The 21,508-nt window shown below is 41.2% G+C and overlaps 2 non-coding genes across 2 annotated transcripts; both read left to right on the plus strand.

Annotated features, from left to right (window-relative positions):
• Nucleotides 1-2,135: 2,135 nt before the first annotated feature.
• LOC130952129 (small nucleolar RNA R71) lies at nucleotides 2,136-2,239 on the plus strand. Its single transcript, XR_009074310.1, has one exon. It is a non-coding gene; the product is annotated as a small nucleolar RNA R71 (small nucleolar RNA).
• Nucleotides 2,240-20,490: 18,251 nt separating this feature from the next.
• Nucleotides 20,491-20,598, plus strand: LOC130953973 (small nucleolar RNA R71). Its single transcript, XR_009076131.1, has one exon. It is a non-coding gene; the product is annotated as a small nucleolar RNA R71 (small nucleolar RNA).
• Nucleotides 20,599-21,508: the final 910 nt, after the last annotated feature.

The following is a 21,508-nucleotide window of genomic DNA, read 5'->3' on the forward strand; positions in this document are numbered from 1 at the left end:
AAAACATGGGTTGCCTCCCATGAAGCGCTTCTTTAACGTCACTAGCTTGACGGTTGTCCCTTGTTAGGGTGGATTGTAGTGCTTGATGTCCTCTCCTCTCACTATGAAAACGTCCCCATTTGATTCCTTCATGATTTCCAAATGTTCCATAGAAAGAACTTTCCTGATTGTGAACACTTGAGGGAGCTGGGAAGGAATGATTTTGAGACCAGGTGGGATTGGCAGATAATGACTTGATATCACTTTATCTCCCGGAGAGAAACCTTCAGTGGGAATTTTCTTGTTTCTCCACCCTCTTGGCAATTTCTTTACAATTCTTCCCTCTCTCTTGAGGATTTCTTCATTGACCTTTATGCCAGGAGGATCTTTCTGATCTGTTTCTATTGATGCTTGTGGCTTTAACTCTTGTAATTCTTGTTTGCCTTCCAAGGACTGTTTCAGAGTTTCAGCTGCTGGATTGCCTTCCTCCATCATCCTTAGGCTTTTCAGGTTCTGGTTCAGGCTCAGATGCAGGTTTGAAAACATGGAAATTGAGCTGTTCATCATGTATTCTCAAAATTAGCTCTCCTTGTTCTACATCTATGAGCGCTCTAGCAGTGGCTAGAAATGGCCTTCCCAGAATGATAGGGTGTAGGTAGCTTTCCTCCATGTCCAAAATGACAAAGTCTGTGGGGAAGAAATAATTTCCCACTTTCACCAGCACATTCTCAACTACCCCTTCAGCTTGCTTCTGAGTTTTGTCAGCCAGTTGTATGATTACATCAGTGGATCTCACCTCATTCAGTTGTAGCCTCTTCATAAGAGTCAGAGGCATCACATTTATGCTAGCTCCTAGATCACAGAATCCTCTGTCAATTTTTGTTTCCCCTATGATGCAGGGGATATGAAAACTTCCTGGGTCTGTTTTCTTAGAGACTATGTCCTTCTTGATGAGGGCACTGCATTCTTTGTTCATTATTACAGTTTGTCCTCCCTTCAAAACTCTTTTCTTGCTCAGCAATTCCTTCAAATACTTGATATGTGTAGGCATCTGCTGGAGAATCTCAAGAAAGGGAATATTGATATGGAGAGACTTAAATGTCTCTAAAAACCTTGAATATGTTTTCCCTTTTTCACCTCCTCCTAACCTCTGAGGAAATGGTGCTTTTGGTTGGTATGTTTCCAGCATGCCTTTATTTTGCAGTTCCTTGGCTTGCTCAGTTTCACTTTCCTGCTTAGCTTCTTCCACACCTTCCTTCAAGATTTTTGTCTCCTGTTCTGAGGGTCTGATTCCTTCTTCTTCTGAGACTTCCTTCAATATGGTGATGGCCTTGCATTCTTCCCATCTCACTCCCTTTTGTTCCCCTTTAGGATTCTTTTCTGTGTCACTAGGGAACACTGCAGTTGACTTGGGGGCCTGTTGAGATAGCTCTCCTACTCGAGACTCCATCCTCTTGAGTTTTTCACCATGGTTCCTTAAGGTAGATCTCACATCATCCCTAAAGCTTTTCAACTCACTTATGTCCTGACCCATGTTTGCAAGCATTCTTTCTATCCTGTTTAATTGATCTTGAAATTGTTGGTTCGGATTAGGTTGGGCAGGTTGATTATTTTGGCCATGATATGGTGGTTGGGAGTAGGTGTTTTGTGTGGCTTGGTATGATCTTTGGTTGGAGTTGTAAGGTTTGTGGTTTTGTGGTTGGGTTTGCTGGTTTCCCCACCCAAAGTTTGGGTGGTTTTTCCAACCTGGGTTGTAAGTGTTGGAATGTGGATCATATGGTTGCCTTTGTTGATTTCCCACATAGTTGGCCTCTTCCCAATCACCTCCTTCAGTGCTTACCTCCTCTTGATCTTGTGTGTGTATTGCAGCCACTTGATTTGTTCCTAATTTCCTAGTGAGCTCTGCTAGTTGCTTGGCAAACACCTTGTTTTGGGCTAGAATTGTATCAACATGGTTCAGCTCCATGACTCCCTTAGTGTTGTGTCTCTCTGAAGCATAGTAGTACTCATTCTCAGCCACTGTCTCAATCACTTCAATGGCTTCTTCCACAGTCTTTTTCCTGTTCAATGAACCTCCTGATGAATGGTCTACAGCCTTCCTTGATTCATAAGAAAGTCCATCATAGAAAATATGCAATTGCACCCAGTCATGGAACATGTCTGGTGGGCATTTCCTTGTCAACTCCTTGAACCTCTCCCATGCCTCGTAGAGAGTTTCACCATCTTGTTGTCTAAAAGTCTGAACCTCAGATCGAAGCCTATTGACCTTTTGTGGGGGGTAAAAATGTGCCAGAAACTTGCTTTCCACCTCATCCCAGGTGGTTAGGCTCCCCCTTGGGAATGATTCCAGCCACTTAGCTGCCTTGTCCCTAAGTGAAAATGGGAACAAGAGCAGTTTATAGGCATCTTCCTGGACTCCATTGGACTTCACAGTGTCGCAAATTCTCAGGAATTTTGTGAGATGTTGGTTTGGATCTTCATTAGCACTCCCACTAAATGAACAATGATCCTCCACCAGTGATATTAGCTGTGGTTTGAGTTCAAAATTGTTGGCCTGAATGGGTGGTTTCTGAATGCTGCTACCACAATTCCCAGAGGTTGGGTTTATGTATGAACCAAGAACCCTCCTCTCAGGAATGGCATTGTTTCCATCAGCCCTCTCATGGTTGTGAACTTCTCTATCCATGTTGAGATCTAGAGCTTCCTCAAAATTGTCCTCAGATTCTCCTTCAGATTCTTCTTCTCTCAGTACTCTCTTCCCTCTTGCTTCCCTTCTAAGTTTATGAAGGGTCCTCTCTGGTTCGGTATATGGAGGAGTTGATGTCTCTCCTCTCCTACCTGTCATACAAGAACACAGCACAGGCAACAAACAAGTGAAATACTCTTGGTTAATGGAAGAGTATGGTTAGAGCAGTTGAGGAATTAATTCAAATAGTTAGTGGGTCAGTGAGTTAGTTGCTTGAATTTAAAGGCATAAAGAAAGAAAGCAAGTAACAGAGTGCAGAAATTAAAATTCAACAAGTAACTTGAACTGAATTAACAAAACAAGAAAAATGCTCAATCTAGTTAACTTCCAATTTGAGAATTGTCAATCGAAAACCAATCCCCGGCAACTGATGCCAAGGCATCTTAGGCTAGTTTCACTAGCATTTTTCTGTTAGTTTTAGTTGTTTTATGCATTTTCTTGAGCTTAAAGTAACCAAGAATGGTTAAATGAACAACAAAGTAATGAATCATCCAAGCAGTATAATTTTGATGCAAATTCCATGAGTTTTAGTTATATTACTTGAATGCTATGAATGGAAGAATTCTCATGAAATTTTGCAAGACTTTGATGCAATTGTTTGGATGATTTCAGGGAAGAAGAGGCTAGGCAAAGAAGCAACAAAATCAATAAAGGAAGCTTGAAGATCACATGTGCCAAGCCATATAATGCTGAAACTGGCGTTTAACCTCCAGTTTAACCTTAAACTGGAAGTTAAACGCCAGAATAAGAAATGCACCAAAGCTGAAAGTGGCGTTTAACCTTCAGTTTAAGGTTAAACTGAAGGTTAAACGCCAGTATCATGAAAGCTGAGAAAAGAGGAAACTGGCGTTTAACCTCCAGTTTAACCTTAAACTGAAGGTTAAACGCCAGAATGAGAATTGAACCAAAGGAGTATTTCCACGTTTAACCTCCAGTTTAACCTTAAACTGGAGGTTAAACGTGTTCGACACTTTTCTCACCAAGGAGCAATTCCACGTTTAACCTCCAGTTTAACCTTAAACTGGAGGTTAAACGCCAGAAGCAAGAGAGGCACCAGGAGCATTTCCACGTTTAACCTCCAGTTTAACCTTAAACTGGAGGTTAAACGTGTTCGACTATTTCTCTCCTCCAGGGTTGCCTTTTCATTTTCCACGTTTAACCTCCAGTTTAACCTTAAACTGGAGGTTAAACGTGTTCGACCCAATTGCTCCTCCAGGGTTGTTTTCTTCATTTCCACGTTTAAGCTTCAGTTTAACCTTAAACTGAAGCTTAAACGTGTTCGACATTTTACACTCCTGGGTTGCTTTCTTCCAATTCCACGTTTAAGTTTCAGTTTAACCTTAAACTGAAACTTAAACTTCAACTTAAACGCCACCTTTTGAAAGGGTTTTGATGAGCGGATAATTTGTACGCTTTTTGGCATTGTTTTCAGTATGTTTTTAGTATCTTTTAGTTAGTTTTTAGTATATTTCTATTAGTTTTTAATTAAAATTCACTTTTCTGGACTTTACTATGAGTTTGTGTGTTTTTCTGTGATTTCAGGTATTTTCTGACTGAAATTGAGGGTCCTGAGCAAAAATCTGATCCAGAGACTGAAAAGGACTGCAGATGCTGTTGGATTCTGACCTCCCTGCACTCGAAGTGGATTTTCTGGAGCTACAGAAGCCCAATTGGCGCGCTCTCAACGGCATTGGAAAGTAGACATCCTGGGCTTTCCAGAAATATATAATAGTCCATACTTTGCCCAAGATTTGATGGCCCAAACCGGCGCTCAAAGTCACCTACAGAATTTCCAGCGTTAAACGCCGGAACTGGCATAAAATTTGGAGTTAAACGCCCAAACTGGCATGGAAGCTGGCGTTTAACTCCAGAAAAGGTCTCTACACGAAATTCCTTCATTGCTCAGCCCAAACACACACCAAGTGGGCCCGGAAGTGGATTTTTCTGTCATTTACTCATTTCTGTAAACCTTAGGACACTAGTTTACTATTTATAGGATCTTTTGACATTGTATCCGTACCTAATGACCTCATAACATTTTGTACACGTTTCTTTCCATAGTATGAGTCTCTAAACCCCATGGTTGGGGGTGAGGAGCTCTGCTGTGTCTTGATGGATTAATGCAATTACTACTGTTTCTTATTCAATCATGCTTGCTTCCATTCTAAGATAACACTTGTTCTTAATCCGGATGAATGTGATGATCCGTGACAATCATCATCATTCTCAACTATGAACATGTGCCTGACAACCACCTCTGTTCTATCTTAGATTGAGTAGTTATCTCTTGGGTTCTTTAATCGGAATCTTCGTGGTATAGGCTGGACCTGATGGCAGCATTCAAGAGAATCCGGAAGGTCTAAACCTTGTCTGTGGTATTCTGAGTAGGATTCAATGATTGAATGACTGTGACGTGCTTCAAACCTGTAACCTACTGGGCGTCAGTGACAGACGCAAAAGAGGGATTCTATTCCGGTAGGGGAGGGAACCAAACCGGTGATTGGCAGTACTGTGACAGAGTGCGTGCATTAGCTTTCACTGCGCGGATGGGAGGTAGCCATTGACAACGGTGAGACCCTACACGAGCTTGCCATGGAAGGAGACATGCGTGTTTGATGAAGAAGACAGTGGGAAAGCAGAGATTCAGAAGATGGAGCATCTCCAAAACCTCAACCTATTCTCCATTACTGCAATACAAGTAATCATTTCATGTTCTTTTGCTTTTCACAATCAATCCTGATAATTTCTGATCTCCTGACTAAGATTTACAAGATAACCATAGCTTGCTTCAAGCCGACAATCTCCGTGGGATCGACCCTTGCTCACGCAAGGTATTACTTGGACGACCCAGTGCACTTGCTGGTTAGTTGTGCGGAGTTGCAAAAGTGTTATTGCAATTTCGTGCACCAAGTTTTTGGCGCCGTTGCCGGGGATTGTTTGAGTTTGGACAACTGACGGCTTATTTTGTTGCTTAGATTAGGACTGTTTTCTTTTTGTTGGTTTAGAGTCTTTTAGTTGAGTCTAGTTTTATATTCTAAGTTTGGTGTCAATTGCATGCTTTTGTTTTTCTTTTAAAATTTTCGTTTTTGCATAGTCTTAGTCCCTTTTTGATTCATAAAAATCCTAAGTTTGGTGTCCTCTTTGTGTTTTTCTCTTAAAATTTTCGAAAAAATTAGTGTTTGATTTCTAAAAATTTTAAGTTTGGTGTCTTTTTGCTGTTTTTCTCTTTCCTCTTTTTAAAAAATCAAATCTTTTTCATAAAAATTTTTTCAATCATATCCTTTTAATTGCTGTTTTCAAATCTTTTTTTTCACTAATTGATTCAGTTCTCAATTTGCTTTGATCTTATTTAATTTTTAATTTTCGAATTTTATTTTATTTTCCTTTTATTTTGTTTTATTATATTTTATTTTTTTCGGTTATTTCAAAAAAAAAATAAAGATAAACAAAATTTATCTCTTTGCAATCATTCTCATTTCCCTTTTGTCCATTATGGACTCAAGTGGAATTAATCAGTCCAAGAGGACTCTGGGGTCTTATGCTAACCCCATTACAGCTGCATATGGGAGTAGCATCTGTATACCTCCCATCAAAGCAAGCAGCTTTGAGCTAAACCCTCAACTCATTATCATAGTGCAGCAAAATTGCCAGTATTCCGGTCTTCCACAGGAAGAACCTACTGAGTTTCTGGCACAGTTCTTACAAATTGCTGACACAGTGCATGATAAAGAGGTAGATCAGGATGTCTACAGACTATTACTGTTTCCATTTGCTGTAAAAGATCAAGCTAAAAGGTGGTTAAATAACCAACCTACAGCAAGCATAAAGACATGGAAACAGTTATCAGACAAATTCCTGAATCATTTTTACCCTCCAAAAAGGATGACACAGCTAAGGCTGGACATCCAAGGCTTTAAACAAGAGGATAATGAATCCCTTTATAATGCCTGGGAGAGGTATAGAGGTATGCTAAGAAAATGTCCCTCTGAAATGTTTTCAGAGTGGGTACAGTTAGACATTTTCTACTATGGGCTTACAGAAAAAGCTCAGATGTCTTTAGACCACTCAGCTGGTGGATCTATACACATGAGGAAAACAATTGAAGAAGCTCAAGAGCTTATAGACACTGTTGCTAGAAACCAGTATCTGTACTCTAGCAATGAGTTCGTTCCAAAGGAGGAGGTCATGGCATTAGTCACTAATCCTAATCCTCAAGAACAGATGAATGAGCTTAATCAACAGTTGCTCCTGATGACAGAACAGTTAGCAGAATTTAAAGAAATGCTCCATGGTACTAAGGTTGCTAATAAGAGCATAGAACTGCAGTTGAATCAAGCAAAACAGCAATTATCTAAACAGATAACAGAGGAGTGCCAAGCAGTTCAATTGAGGAGTGGAAAGACCCTGAATAACACTGTTCAAAAGAGCAAAAAGCCAAATAAGGAACAAATGACAGAGGACAACCAACCCACTGTTCAAAATCCCTCTGAGGACAGTAAGAGCCCAGAGAGGAATATTGGCGTTCAAACGCCAGAAAGGGAAGGAAAGCTGGCGTTAAACGCCCATTCCCTGCCCAGTCCTGGCGTTCAAACGCCAGAAAAGGGAGAAAAGTTGGCGTTAAACGCCCATTTTCCACCCAATTCTGGCGTCCAAACGCCAAGGGAGGATCAGACACCTGAGAGTGCTGACAGTAATCCCCCTAACAAGGCTTCTTCAACCACTTCTGTACGGAATAGACCTGCAGCATCTAAGGTTGAAGAATATCAAGCCAAGATGCCTTATCCTCAGAAACTCTGCAAAGCGGAACAGGATAAGCAATTTGCCCGCTTTGCAGACTATTTAAGGACTCTTGAAATAAAGATTCCTTTTGCAGAGGCACTTGAGCAAATACCTTCTTATGCTAAGTTCATGAAAGAGATCTTAAGTCATAAGAAGGACTGGAGAGAGACTGAAAAAGTGTTTCTCACTGAAGAATGCAGTGCAGTCATTCTAAAAAGCTTACCAGAAAAGCTTCAAGATCCTGGAAGCTTTCTGATACCATGCACATTGGAAGGCACTTACACCAAGATAGCCTTATGTGATCTTGGAGCAAGTATCAATTTAATACCTGCATCCACTATCAGAAAGCTTGGGTTGATTGGAGAAGTCAAACCAACCAGGATATGCCTCCAACTTGCTGATGGCTCCATTAAACACCCATCAGGCATAATAGAGGACATGATTGTCAAGGTTGGGCCATTTGCCTTTCCAACTGACTTTGTGGTGCTGGAAATGGAGGAGCACAAAAGTGCAACTCTCATTCTAGGAAGACCTTTCCTAGCAACTGGACGAACTCTCATTGATGTACAAAAGGGGGAAGTAACCTTGAGAGTCAATGAGGATGAGTTCAAGTTGAATGCTGTAAAAGCTATGCAGCATCCAGACACACCAGAGGACTGCATGGACGCTGACATTATTGACTCTCTGGTAGAAGAGATCAATATGGCTGAAAGCCTAGAATCAGAGCTTGAGGACATCTTCAAAGATGCTCAAACTGATCAGGAAGAGCCAGAGGAGGCAAAGGAATTTTCGAAAACTCCTCAGGAGGAGGATAAGCCTCCTAAGCCTGAACTCAAACCACTACCATCATCCCTGAAATATGCATTTCTGGGAGAGGGTGACACTTTTCCAGTGATTATAAGCTCTGCTTTAAATCCACAGGAAGAGGAAGCACTGATTAAAGTGCTGAGGACACACAAGACAGCTCTTGGGTGGTCCATAAGTGATCTCAAGGGCATTAGCCCAGCTAGATGCATGCACAAGATCCTATTGGAGGATAATGCCAAACCAGTGGTTCAACCACAGAGGAGGCTAAATCCTGCCATGAAGGAGGTGGTGCAGAAAGAGGTCACTAAATTACTAGAGGCTGGGATTATTTATCCTATTTCTGATAGCCCCTGGGTGAGCCCTGTCCAAGTTGTTCCCAAAAAGGGAGGCATGACAGTGGTTCATAATGAAAAAAATGAACTGGTTCCTACAAGAACAGTCACAGGGTGGCGCATGTGTATTGACTACAGAAGGCTCAATACAGCCACCAGAAAGGATCATTTTCCTTTACCATTCATAGACCAAATGCTAGAAAGACTAGCTGGTCATGATTACTACTGCTTTTTGGATGGCTATTCAGGCTACAACCAAATTGCAGTAGACCCTCAGGACCAAGAGAAAACAGCATTCACATGCCCTTCTGGCGTGTTTGCCTACAGGAGGATGCCTTTTGGTCTGTGCAATGCACCTGCAACCTTTCAGAGGTGCATGCTCTCTATCTTCTCAGATATGGTAGAGAAATTCCTGGAGGTCTTCATGGACGACTTCTCAGTATATGGAGACTCATTCAGCTCCTATCTTAACCACCTATCACTTGTCCTGAAAAGATGCCAAGAGACTAACCTAGTTTTAAACTGGGAGAAATGTCACTTTATGGTGACTGAAGGAATTGTCCTTGGGCACAAAATTTCAAGCAGGGGAATAGAGGTGGATAAGGCAAAGGTAGAGGTAATTGAAAAATTACCACCACCTGCCAATGTTAAGGCAATCAGAAGCTTTCTGGGGCATGCAGGATTCTACAGAAGGTTTATCAAGGATTTTTCGAAAATTGCTAAACCTCTGAGTAACCTGTTAGTTGCTGACACACCATTTGTGTTTGACACACAGTGTCTGCAGGCATTTGAGACCCTGAAAGCTAAGCTGGTCATAGCACCAGTCATCTCTGCACCAGATTGGACATTACCATTTGAATTAATGTGTGATGCCAGTGATCATGCCATTGGTGCAGTGTTGGGACAGAGGCATAACAAACTTCTGCATGTCATTTATTATGCTAGCCGTGTTCTAAATGATGCACAGAAGAATTACACAACCACAGAAAAAGAATTACTTGCAGTGGTCTATGCCATTGACAAGTTTAGATCCTACTTGGTGGGATCAAAGGTGATTGTGTACACTGACCATGCTGCTCTTAAATACTTACTCACAAAGCAGGATTCAAAACCCAGGCTTATCAGATGGGTATTGCTTCTGCAAGAGTTTGATATAGAAATAAGAGACAGAAAAGGGACGGAGAACCAAGTGCCTGATCATCTGTCCCGGATAGAACCAGTAGCTGGGGCGTCCCTCCCTTCTACTGAGATCTCTGAGACTTTCCCAGATGAGCAACTCTTTGCCATTCAGGAAGCTCCATGGTTTGCAGACATTGCAAATTATAAAGCTGTAAGGTTCATACCCAAGGAGTACAGCAGTGTGCAGAGAAAGAAACTAATTTCAGATGCCAAGTACTACCTTTGGGATGAACCATATCTCTTTAAGAGATGTGCTGACGGAGTGATCCGCAGGTGTGTACCCAGAGAAGAAGCACAAAAGATCTTATGGCATTGCCATGGATCACATTATGGAGGACATTTTGGAAGTGAGCGAACAGCCACTAAAGTTCTCCAGTGCGGCTTCTACTGGCCTACTCTCTATAAAGATTCCCGAGAGTTTGTGCGTAACTGTGACAGTTGCCAAAGAGCTGGTAACCTGCCTCACGGATATGCCATGCCTCAACAAGGAATATTAGAGATAGAATTGTTTGATGTATGGGGAATTGATTTCATGGGACCATTCCCACCATCATACTCAAACACTTACATTCTGGTGGCAGTGGACTATGTATCTAAATGGGTAGAAGCAATTGCTACACCCACTAATGATACCAAGACTGTGCTTAAATTCCTCCAGAAAAACATTTTCAGCAGGTTTGGCGTCCCCAGAGTGCTAATCAGTGATGGGGGCACTCATTTCTGCAATAAACAGCTGTACTCTGCTATGGTTAGATATGGAATCAGCCATAAAGTGGCAACTCCGTATCATCCACAGACTAATGGGCAAGCTGAAGTCTCTAACAGAGAGCTAAAAAAAATCCTGGAATGGACTGTGATGGCCCGAAGAAAGGATTGGGCAAAGAGCTTGGATGATGCTCTGTGGGCATACAGAACAGCATTCAAGACTCCTATAGGCACCTCTCCATACCAACTGGTGTATGGAAAGGCCTGTCATTTGCCTGTGGAACTGGAACACAAAGCTTACTGGGCAACCAGATTCCTAAACATGGATGCACAGTTAGCTGGTGAGAAAAGACTGCTCCAGCTAAATGAGCTAGAGGAGTTCAGACTCAATGCCTTTGAAAATGCAAAAATTTATAAGGAAAAGGCAAAGAAGTGGCATGACAAGAGATTGTCAACCAGAGTCTTTGAGCCAGGACAAAAAGTTCTGCTCTTCAACTCCAGGCTCAAACTGTTTCCAGGAAAACTCAAATCCCGGTGGAGGGGTCCGTATGTGATTACAGGAGTATCACCATATGGATATGTTGAGCTTCAGGATATTGATTCTGACAAGAAGTTCATTGTTAATGGACAGAGAATCAAGCACTATCTTGAAGGAAATTTTGAGCAGGAATGCTCAAAACTGAGACTTGAGTGATTCTCAGTGAAAGTCCAGCTAAAGACAGTAAAGAAGCGCTTGCTGGGAGGCAACCCAGTCATTAGAAAGTTGTATAAGTTGTTCTTACAGAGGCAAGTATCAAAAATGAAGGAATTCACAGAGTTACAGAAGGATTCAGCTCAAAAAGCAGAGAAAATGAGCTTACTGGCGAAAAAACGCCAGTAAGGGGCATTTTGGGCGTTAAACGCCAGAATGGGCACCATTCTGGGCGTTTAACGCCAGGTGTGCAGCATCCTGGGCGTTTTAGAAAAACGCCCAGTGAGGAAGAATTTCTGGCGTTTAACGCCAGCCAGGGTACCTGGCTGGGCGTTAAACGCCCAAGTGGGGCAACAGATGGGCGTTAAACGCCAGAATGAGTGCCATTCTGGGCGTTTAACGCCAGCTTGGTGGGGGGACCACAATTTTGTTTTCAAATCAGATTTTTTTTCAAACTTTCCTTTTCTCACCCATACTTTTCTACAAAATCACACTTCAATCATTCATCATTCACTTTCAAATCTTCAAAAATCAAAACCTTTTTTTTCAAATTTGTTTCAAATCAATTACAAACATTGTTCAAAAATTTCACCCTTTCCTCAATTTCTTCTCATATCTTCTCAAATCTCCTTTCAAATTCTTCTTTTTTTTCGAAAACTCCCCTCCCCACCTTATAAATACACGTTTGTTCCCCTCTTCCACCACACCATTCGAATTTTCTCTTCCTCCCCCTCTCTTCTCTCTTCTCTTTTGCTTGAGGACAAGCAAACCTCTAAGTTTGGTGTGCTTTTCCGTGATCACTAAGCCAAGATTCATCAATATCATGGCTCCTAAGGGAAAACAAACCAATTTAAGAGGCAAGAAAGAGAATAATCCAAAGAATCTTTGGAATGAAGAGAAGTTCTTAACCAAAGAACATGAAGACCATTATCATAAAATAATGGGTCTGAGGTCAGTGATCCCGGAAGTTAAATTTGATCTGAAAGAAGATGAATATCCGGGGATCCAAGAGCAAATTCGAAACAGAGGATGGGAAGTTCTAACCAATCCTGAAACAAAGGTTGGAAGGAACATGGTTCAGGAATTCTACTCAAATCTGTGGCTAACAGATAAGCAGAGAATGACTGGAACTGCTTACCATACCTACAGAACCATGGTCAGAGGGAAAGTTATATACTTTCATCTGGACAAAATAAGAGAAATCTTCAAGTTACCTCAACTGTAAGATGATCCTGATTCCTTTAATAGGAGGATGGTGAGAGTAGATAAGGGGTTGGATCAAGTTCTAGAGGACATATGCCTCCCTGGAACTAAGTGGATAACCAATTCTAAGGGTGTCCCAAACCAACTCAAGAGGGGAGACCTCAAGCCAATTGCAAGAGGTTGGCTAGACTTTATTGGGCGTTCCATATTGCCCACTAGCAACCGTTCTGAGGTCACCATCAAGAGGGCAGTGATGATTCATTGCATTATGCTTGGAAAAGAAGTGGAAGTGCATCATGTGATTGCTTGTGAGATCTACACAATTGCAAATAAGAATTCCACTGAAGCCAAATTGGCTTATCCAAGCTTGATTTCCTTGCTCTGTAAAGAGGCTGGGGTGAAGATGGGAGTAGATGAGTTCATACCTATTGAACACCCAATCACCAAGAAGTCAATGGAAGGACAAGTGCATGACAACTCCATCAAGAGGAGGGCGCAGGAATTCCTCCCTGAATTTCCAAGAATTGACTACTGGTCCAGCCTAGAAGCATCTATTAACAAGTTGCAAGAGACTATGGAGCAACTGAAGGAAGAACAGTAGAATCAGAACTGCATGCTCTGCAAATTGCTGAAGGAACAAGAGAAGCAGGGGCGTGAAATTCAAGAGATGAAACGCCAAAAGCTCTCCTCTCAAGCTGAGGGAGCATCCACTTCTCAAAATCAAGGTTGTTGAGTCCTAACTCTGTGAACACCTCTATCATTAGAAGCCTATGTTTGCGTTTTTTTGTTTTGTTTTCTATTTTTATTTTTAGTTTCATCTTATATCTATATTTGAGTTTTGTTCTTAGTTTATAATTAATAAAATTTAAGTTTATGCCTTAAAGCTATGAATGTCCTATGAATCCATCACCTCTCTTAATTGAAAAATGCTTTAATCACAAAAGAACAAGAAGTACAGGGTTTCGAAATTTATCTCTGAAACTAGTTGAATTAGTTTGATGTGGTGACAATACTTTTTGTTTTCTGAATGAATGCTTGAACAGTGCATATGTCTTTTGAATTTGTTGTTTTTAAGAATGTTAAAATTTGTTGGCTCTTGAAAGAATGAGGAGAAAGAGAACTGTTATTGAGGATCTGAAAAATCACCAAATGATTCTTGAAGCAAGAAAAAGCAGTGAAAAAAAAAAAATTTCGAAAAAAAAAGAAAGAAAAAGAAAAAGAAAAGAAAAAAAAAAGAGAAGGAAATAAAGTTGTGATCCAAGGCAACAAGAGTGTGCTTAAGAACCCTGGACACCTCTAATTGGGGACTTTAGCAAAGCTGAGTCACAATCTAAGAAGGTTCACCCAATTATGTGTCTGTGGCATGTATGTATCCGGTGGTAATACTGGAAGACAGAGTGCTTTGGGCCACAGCCAAGACTCATACAATGACTATGTTCAAGAATCAATATACTTAACTAGGAGAATCAATAACACTATCTGAGTTCTGAGTTCTTATAGATGCTAATCATTCTGAACTTCAAAGGATAGAGTGAGATGCCAAAACTGTTCGGAGGCAAAAAGCTACTAGTCCCGCTCATCTAATTGGAGCTATGTTTCTTTGATATTTTGGAGTCTATAGTATATTCTCTTCTTTTTATCCTATTTTGATTTTCAGTTGCTTGGGGACAAGCAACAATTTAAGTTTGGTGTTGTGATGAGCGGATAATTTGTACGCTTTTTGGCATTGTTTTCAGTATGTTTTTAGTATCTTTTAGTTAGTTTTTAGTATATTTCTATTAGTTTTTAATTAAAATTCACTTTTCTGGACTTTACTATGAGTTTGTGTGTTTTTCTGTGATTTCAGGTATTTTTTGACTGAAATTGAGGGTCCTGAGCAAAAATCTGATCCAGAGACTGAAAAGGACTGCAGATGCTGTTGGATTCTGACCTCCCTGCACTCGAAGTGGATTTTCTGGAGCTACAGAAGCCCAATTGGCGCGCTCTCAACGGCATTGGAACGTAGACATCCTGGGCTTTCCAGCAATATATAATAGTCCATACTTTGCCCAAGATTTGATGGCCCAAACCGGCGCTCAAAGTCACCTACAGAATTTCCAGCGTTAAACGCCGGAACTGGCATAAAATTTGGAGTTAAACGCCCAAACTGGCATGGAAGCTGGCGTTTAACTCCAGAAAAGGTCTCTACACGAAATTCCTTCATTGCTCAGCCCAAGCACACACCAAGTGGGCCCGGAAGTAGATTTTTCTGTCATTTACTCATTTCTGTAAACCTTAGGACACTAGTTTACTATTTATAGGATCTTTTGACATTGTATCCGTACCTAATGACCTCATAACATTTTGTACACGTTTCTTCCACAGTATGAGTCTCTAAACCCCATGGTTGGGGGTGAGGAGCTCTGCTGTGTCTTGATGGATTAATGCAATTACTACTGTTCTTATTCAATCATGCTTGCTTCCATTCTAAGATAACACTTGTTCTTAATCCGGATGAATGTGATGATCCGTGACAATCATCATCATTCTCAACTATGAACATGTGCCTGACAACCACCTCTGTTCTATCTTAGATTGAGTAGTTATCTCTTGGGTTCTTTAATCGGAATCTTCGTGGTATAGGCTGGACCTGATGGCAGCATTCAAGAGAATCCGGAAGGTCTAAACCTTGTCTGTGGTATTCTGAGTAGGATTCAATGATTGAATGACTGTGACGTGCTTCAAACCTGTAACCTACTGGGCGTCAGTGACAGACGCAAAAGAGGGATTCTATTCCGGTAGGGGAGGGAACCAAACCGGTGATTGGCAGTACTGTGACAGAGTGCGTGCATTAGCTTTCACTGCGCGGATGGGAGGTAGCCATTGACAACGGTGAGACCCTACACGAGTGGTGGACGAAATTGTGATCACTACAACTTCGCACAACTAACCAGCAAGTGCACTGGGTCGTCCAAGTAATAAACCTTACGCGAGTAAGGGTCGATCCCACGGAGATTGGTGGTATGAAGCAAGCTATGGTCATCTTGTAAATCTCAGTCAGGCAGACTCAAATGTATAATGGTGATGAACGAAAATAACATAAAGATAAGGATAGAGATACTTATGTAATTCATTGGTAGGAACTTCAGATAAGCGCATGAAGATGCCTTTCCTTCCGTCTCTCTACTTTCCTACTGTCTTCATCCAATCCTTCTTACTCCTTTCCATGGCAAGCTCGTGTAGGGTTTCACTGTTGTCAGCAGCTACCTCCCATCCGCGCAGTGAAAGCTAATGCTCTTACACTCTGTCACAGTGCGGCCAATCACCGGTTTGGTTCCCTCCCCTACCGGAATAGAATCACTCTTTTGCGTCTGTCACTAACGCCCAGTAGGTTACAGGTTTGAAGCACGTCACAGTCATTCAATCATTGAATCCTACTCAGAATACCACAGACAAGGTTTAGACCTTCCGGATTCTCTTGAATGCCGCCATCAGGTCCTGCCTATACCACGAGGATTCCGATTAAAGAATCCAAGAGATATTCACTAAGCCTCAGATGCTTGTAGAACAAGAATGGTTGTCAGTCACCTTGTTCATGGGTGAGAATGATGATGGGCGTCAATCACCACATTCATCAGGTTGAAGAACAAGTGATATCTTGGATAAAGAACAAGCGGAATTGAATAGAAGAACAATAATAATTGCATTAATACTCGAGGTACAGCAGAGCTCCACACCTTAATCTATGGTGTGTAGAAACTCCACCGTTGAAAATACATAAGCATAAGGTCTAGGCATGGCCGAATGGCCAGCCTCCCAATGATCTAAGAACTAGATGTCCAGAGATGAAAATACAATAGTAAAAGGTTCTATATATAGAAAACTAGTAGCCTAAGGTGTACAAAGATGAGTAAATGACATAAAAATCCACTTCCGGGCCCACTTGGTGTGTGCTTGGGCTGAGCAATGAAGCATTTTCGTGTAGAGACTCTTCTTGGAGTTAAACGCCAGCTTTTAATCCAGTTTGGGCGTTTAACTCCCATTTAGGTGCCAGTTCCGGCGTTTAACGCTGGAATTTTTGTAGGTGACTTTGAACGCCGGTTTGGGCCATCAAATCTTGGGCAAAGTATGGACTATTATATATTGCTGGAAAGCCCAGGATGTCTACTTTCCAACGCCGTTGAGAGCGCGCCAATTGGGCTTCTGTAGCTCCAGAAAATCCACTTCGAGTGCAGGGAGGTCAGAATCCAACAGCATCTGCAGTCCTTTTCAGTCTCTGAATCAGATTTTTGCTCAGGTCCCTCAATTTCAGCCAGAAAATACCTGAAATCACAGAAAAACACACAAACTCATAGTAAAGTCCAGAAAAGTGAATTTTAACTAAAAACTAATAAAAATATAATAAAAACTAACTAAAAGATACTAAAAACATACTAAAAACAATGCCAAAAAGCGTACAAATTATCCGCTCATCACAACACCAAACTTAAATTGTTGCTTGTCCCAAGCAACTGAAAATCAAATAAGATAAAAGAAGAGAATACTATAGACTCCAAATTATCAATGAAACATAGCTCCAAATTAGATGAGCGGGACTAGTAGCTTTTTGCCTCCAAACAGTTTTGGCATCTCACTTTATCCTCTGAGGTTCAGAATGATTGGCTTCTTTAGGAACTCAAAATCCAGATAGTGTTATTGATTCTCCTAGTTAAGTATGATGATTCTTGAACACAGCTACTTATTGAGTCTTGGCCGTGGCCCAAAGCACTCTGTCTTCCAGTATTACCACCGGATACATACATGCCACAGACACATAATTGGGTGAACCTTTTCAGATTGTGACTCAGCTTTGCTAAAGTCCCCAATTAGAGGTGTCCAGGGTTCTTAAGCACACTCTTATTGCCTTGGATCACAACTTTATTTCTTTCTTTTCCTTTCTTTTTCTCTTTCTCCTTTTTTTTTTTTCGTTTTTCTGCTTCTCCCCTTTTTTTTTTGTATTCACTGCTTTTTCTTACTTCAAGAATCATTTTTTATGATTTTTCAGATCCTCAGTAACATGTCTCCTTTTTCATCATTCTTTCAAGAGCCAACAATTTTAACATTCATGAACCACAAATTCAAAAGACATATGCACTGTTCAAGCATACATTCAGAGAACAAAAGTGTTGCCACCACATCAAACTAATTAAGCTAGTTTTAAAGATGAATTTGAAATCCTGTACTTCTTGTTCTTTTGTGATAAAAACAGTTTTCATTTAAGAAAGGTGATGGATTCATATTGATAGCTTTAAAGCATAGACACTAAGACACTAATGATCATAAGACACAAACATGGATAAACATAAGCATAAAAATTCGAAAAACAAGAAAATAAAGAACAAGGAGATTAAAGAACGGGTCCACCTTAGTGATGGCGGCTTGTTCTTCCTCTTGAAGGTCTTATGGAGTGCTTGAGCTCCTCAATGTCTCTTCCTTGTCTTTGTTGCTCCTCTCTCATAATTTCATGGAGGAGGATGGCATGTGCTTCACCCTTAGTTGTCCCATGTTGGAACTTAATTCTCCTAGGGAGGTGTTCAGTTGCTCCCAATAGTCTTGTGGAGGAAAGTGCATCCCTTGAGGTATCTCAGGGATCTCATGATGAGAGGGGTCTCTTGTTTGCTCCATCTTCTTCTTAGTGATGAGCTTGAGGTCATGCCTTCTCAGTTGAACCGGCTTTGGATGCCATAAATGGTTATGGAAAAACAAAAAGCAATGCTTTTACCACACCAAACTTAAAAGGTTTGCTCGTCCTCGAGCAAAAGAAGAAAGAATAGAGTAGAAGAAGAAGAAATGGAGGAGAGGGAGATGGCCTTGTGGTTCGGCCATAAGGGGAAGAAGTAGTGGTTTGAATTTGGATGGTGAGGTAAGTGGGGTTTTATGGAGGTGAGTGGTGAAGAGAAAGATGGGATTTGATAGGTGAGGGGTTTGTGGGGATCCTGTGGGGTCCACAGATCCTTAGGTGTCAAGGAAAAGTCATCCCTGCACCAAATGGCATCAAAATCCACGTTTTGAGCCATTTCTGGCGTTAAACGCCGTGCTGGTGCCCATTTCTGGCGTTTAACGCCAGGTTCTTGCCCTTTTCTGGCGTTTAACGCCAGTCTGGTGCCCCTTTCGGCGTTAAACGCCCAGAATGGTGCCAGACTGGGCGTTAAACGCCCAACTGCTAGGTTTACTGGCGTTTGAACGCCAGCAACATCTTCCTCCAGGGTATGCTGTTTTTCTTCCTGTTTTTCATTCTGTTTTTGCTTTTTCAATGGATTTTGTGACTTCTTATGATCATCAACCTACAAAAAACATAAAATAACAAAAGAAACTATATAAAATATAATCATTGGGTTGCCTCCCAACAAGCGCTTCTTTAATGTCAGTAGCTTGACAGAGGGCTCTCATGGAGCCTCACAGATACTCAGAGCAATGTTGGGACCTCCCAACACCAAACTTAGAGTTTGGTTGTGGCCTCCCAACACCAAACTTAGAGTTTGACTTGGGGGCTCTATTTGTCTCTGATTTGAGGGAAGCTTTTCAAGCTTCATCTCCATGGTGACAGAGGGATATCCTTGAGCCTTAAACACCAAGGATTCTCCATTCACTTGAATGATCAACTCTCCTCTATCAACATCAATCACAGCCTTTGCTGTGGCTAGGAAGGGTCTGCCAAGGATGATGGATTCATCCATGCACTTCCCAGTCTCTAGGACTATGAAATCAGTAGGGATGTAATGGTCTTCAATCTTCACCAAAACATTCTCTACAAGTCCATGAGCTTGTTTTCTTGAATTGTCTGCCATCTCTAATGAGATTCTTGCAGCTTGCACCTCAAAGATCCCTAATTTCTCCATTACAGAGAGGGGCATGAGGTTCACACTTGACCCTAAGTCACACAAGGCCTTCTTGAAGGTCATGGTGCCTATGGTACAAGGTATGGAAAACTTCCCAAGGTCTTGTCTCTTTTGAGGTAATTTCTGCCTAGACAAGTCATCCAGTTCTTTGGTGAGCAAAGGAGGTTCAGTCTCCCAAGTCTCATTTCCAAATAACTTGTCATTTAGCTTCATGATTGCTCCAAGATATTTAGCAACTTGCTCTTCAGTGACATACTCATCCTCTTCAGAGGAAGAATACTCATCAGAGCTCATGAATGGCAGAAGTAAGTCCAATGGAATCTCTATGGTCTCATTTTGAGCCTCAGATTCCCATGGTTCCTCATTGGAGAACTCATTGGAGGTTGGTGCACGCCCATTGAGGTCTTCCTCAGTGGCGTTCACTTCTTCCCCTTCCTCTCCAAATTCGGCCATATTGATGGCTTTGCACTCTCCTTTTGGATTTTCTTCTGTGTTGCTTGGAAGAGTACTTGGAGGGAGTTCAGTAACTTTCTTGCTCAGCTGTCCCACATGTCCTTCCAAATTCCTAATGGAAGACCTTGTTTCAGTCATGAAACTTTGAGTGGTTTTGATTAGATCAGAGACCATGGTTGCTAAGTCAGAGGGGTTCTGCTTAGAACTCTCTGTCTGTTGCTGAGAAGATGATGGAAAAGGCTTGCTATTGCTAAACCTGTTTCTTCCACCATTATTGTTATTGAAACCTTGTTGAGGTCTCTCTTGATTCTTCCATGAGAGATTTGGGTGATTTCTCCATGAAGAATTGTAGGTGTTTCCATAGGGTTCTCCTAGGTAATTCACCTCTTCCATTGAAGGGTTCTCAGGATCATAAGCTTCTTCCTCAGATGAAGCATCCTTAGTACTGTTTGGTGCATTCTGCGTTCCAGACAGACTTTGAGAAATCAAATTGACTTGTTGAGTCAATATTTTATTCTGAGCCAAAATGGCGTTCAGAGTGTCAATCTCAAGAACTCCTTTCTTCTGATTAGTCCCATTGTTCACAGGATTCCTTTTAGAAGTGTACATGAATTGGTTATTTGCAACCATTTCAATTAGCTCTTGAGCCTCTGTAGGCGTCTTCTTCAGATGAAGAGATCCTCCAGCAGAGCTATCCAAGGACATCTTAGATAGTTCAGAGAGACCATCATAGAAGATACCTATGATGCTCCATTCAGAAAGCATGTCTGAGGGACATTTTCTGATCAATTGTTTGTATCTTTCCCAAGCTTCATAGAGGGATTCTCCATCCTTCTGTCTGAAGGTTTGGACTTCCATTCTAAGCTTACTCCATCTTTGTGGTGGAAAGAACTTTGCCAAGAAGGCATTGACTAGCTTTTCCCAAGAGTCCAGGCTTTCTTTAGGTTGTGAGTCCAACCATATTCTAGCTCTGTCTCTTACAGCAAAAGGGAATAGCATCAGTCTATAGACCTCAGGGTCAACCCCATTAGTCTTGACTGTGTCACAGATTTGCAAGAATTCAGCTAAGAACTGATGAGGATCTTCCATTGGAAGTCCATGGAACTTGCAATTCTGTTGCATTAGAGAAACTAATTGAGGCTTAAGCTCAAAGTTGTTTGCTCCAATGGCAGGGATAGAGATGCTTCTCCCATAGAAGTTGGGAGTAGGTGCAGTAAAGTCACCCAGCACCTTCCTTGCATTGTTGGCTTTGTTGTTGTTTTCGGCTGCCAGTGTTCTTTTCTTGAAGAATTCGGTCAGGTCCTCTAAAGAGAGTTGTATTTTGGCTTCTCTTAGCTTTCTCTTCAAGGTCCTTTCAGGTTCAGGGTCAGCTTCAACAAGAATGCCTTTGTCTTTGTTCCTGCTCATATGAAAGAGAAGAGAACAAGAAAATATGGAATCCTCTATGTCACAGTATAGAGATTCCTTGAGGTGTCAGAGGAAAAGAAAGGTAGAAAACAGAAGTAGAAAATTCGAACTTGTCCAAGAAAATGGAGTTCGAATTTTTGCATTAAGGGATAGTGTTAGTCCATAAACAGAAGGATGTGAGAAGAAGGGAAGTAATTTTCGAAAATTAAGTAAAAGATTTTGAAAACATTTTGAAAAATACTAATTGATTCTCAAAAACTAAGAATAGAAAAAGAATCAAGTGATTTTTGAAAAAGATTTGAAATTAGAAATCAAAAAGGTTTGATTGAAAACTATTTTGAAAAAGATGTGATTAAAAAGATTTGATTGA

This window comes from Arachis stenosperma, chromosome 9, assembly GCF_014773155.1.
Source record: "Arachis stenosperma cultivar V10309 chromosome 9, arast.V10309.gnm1.PFL2, whole genome shotgun sequence".
Lineage (NCBI taxonomy): Eukaryota > Viridiplantae > Streptophyta > Magnoliopsida > Fabales > Fabaceae > Arachis > Arachis stenosperma.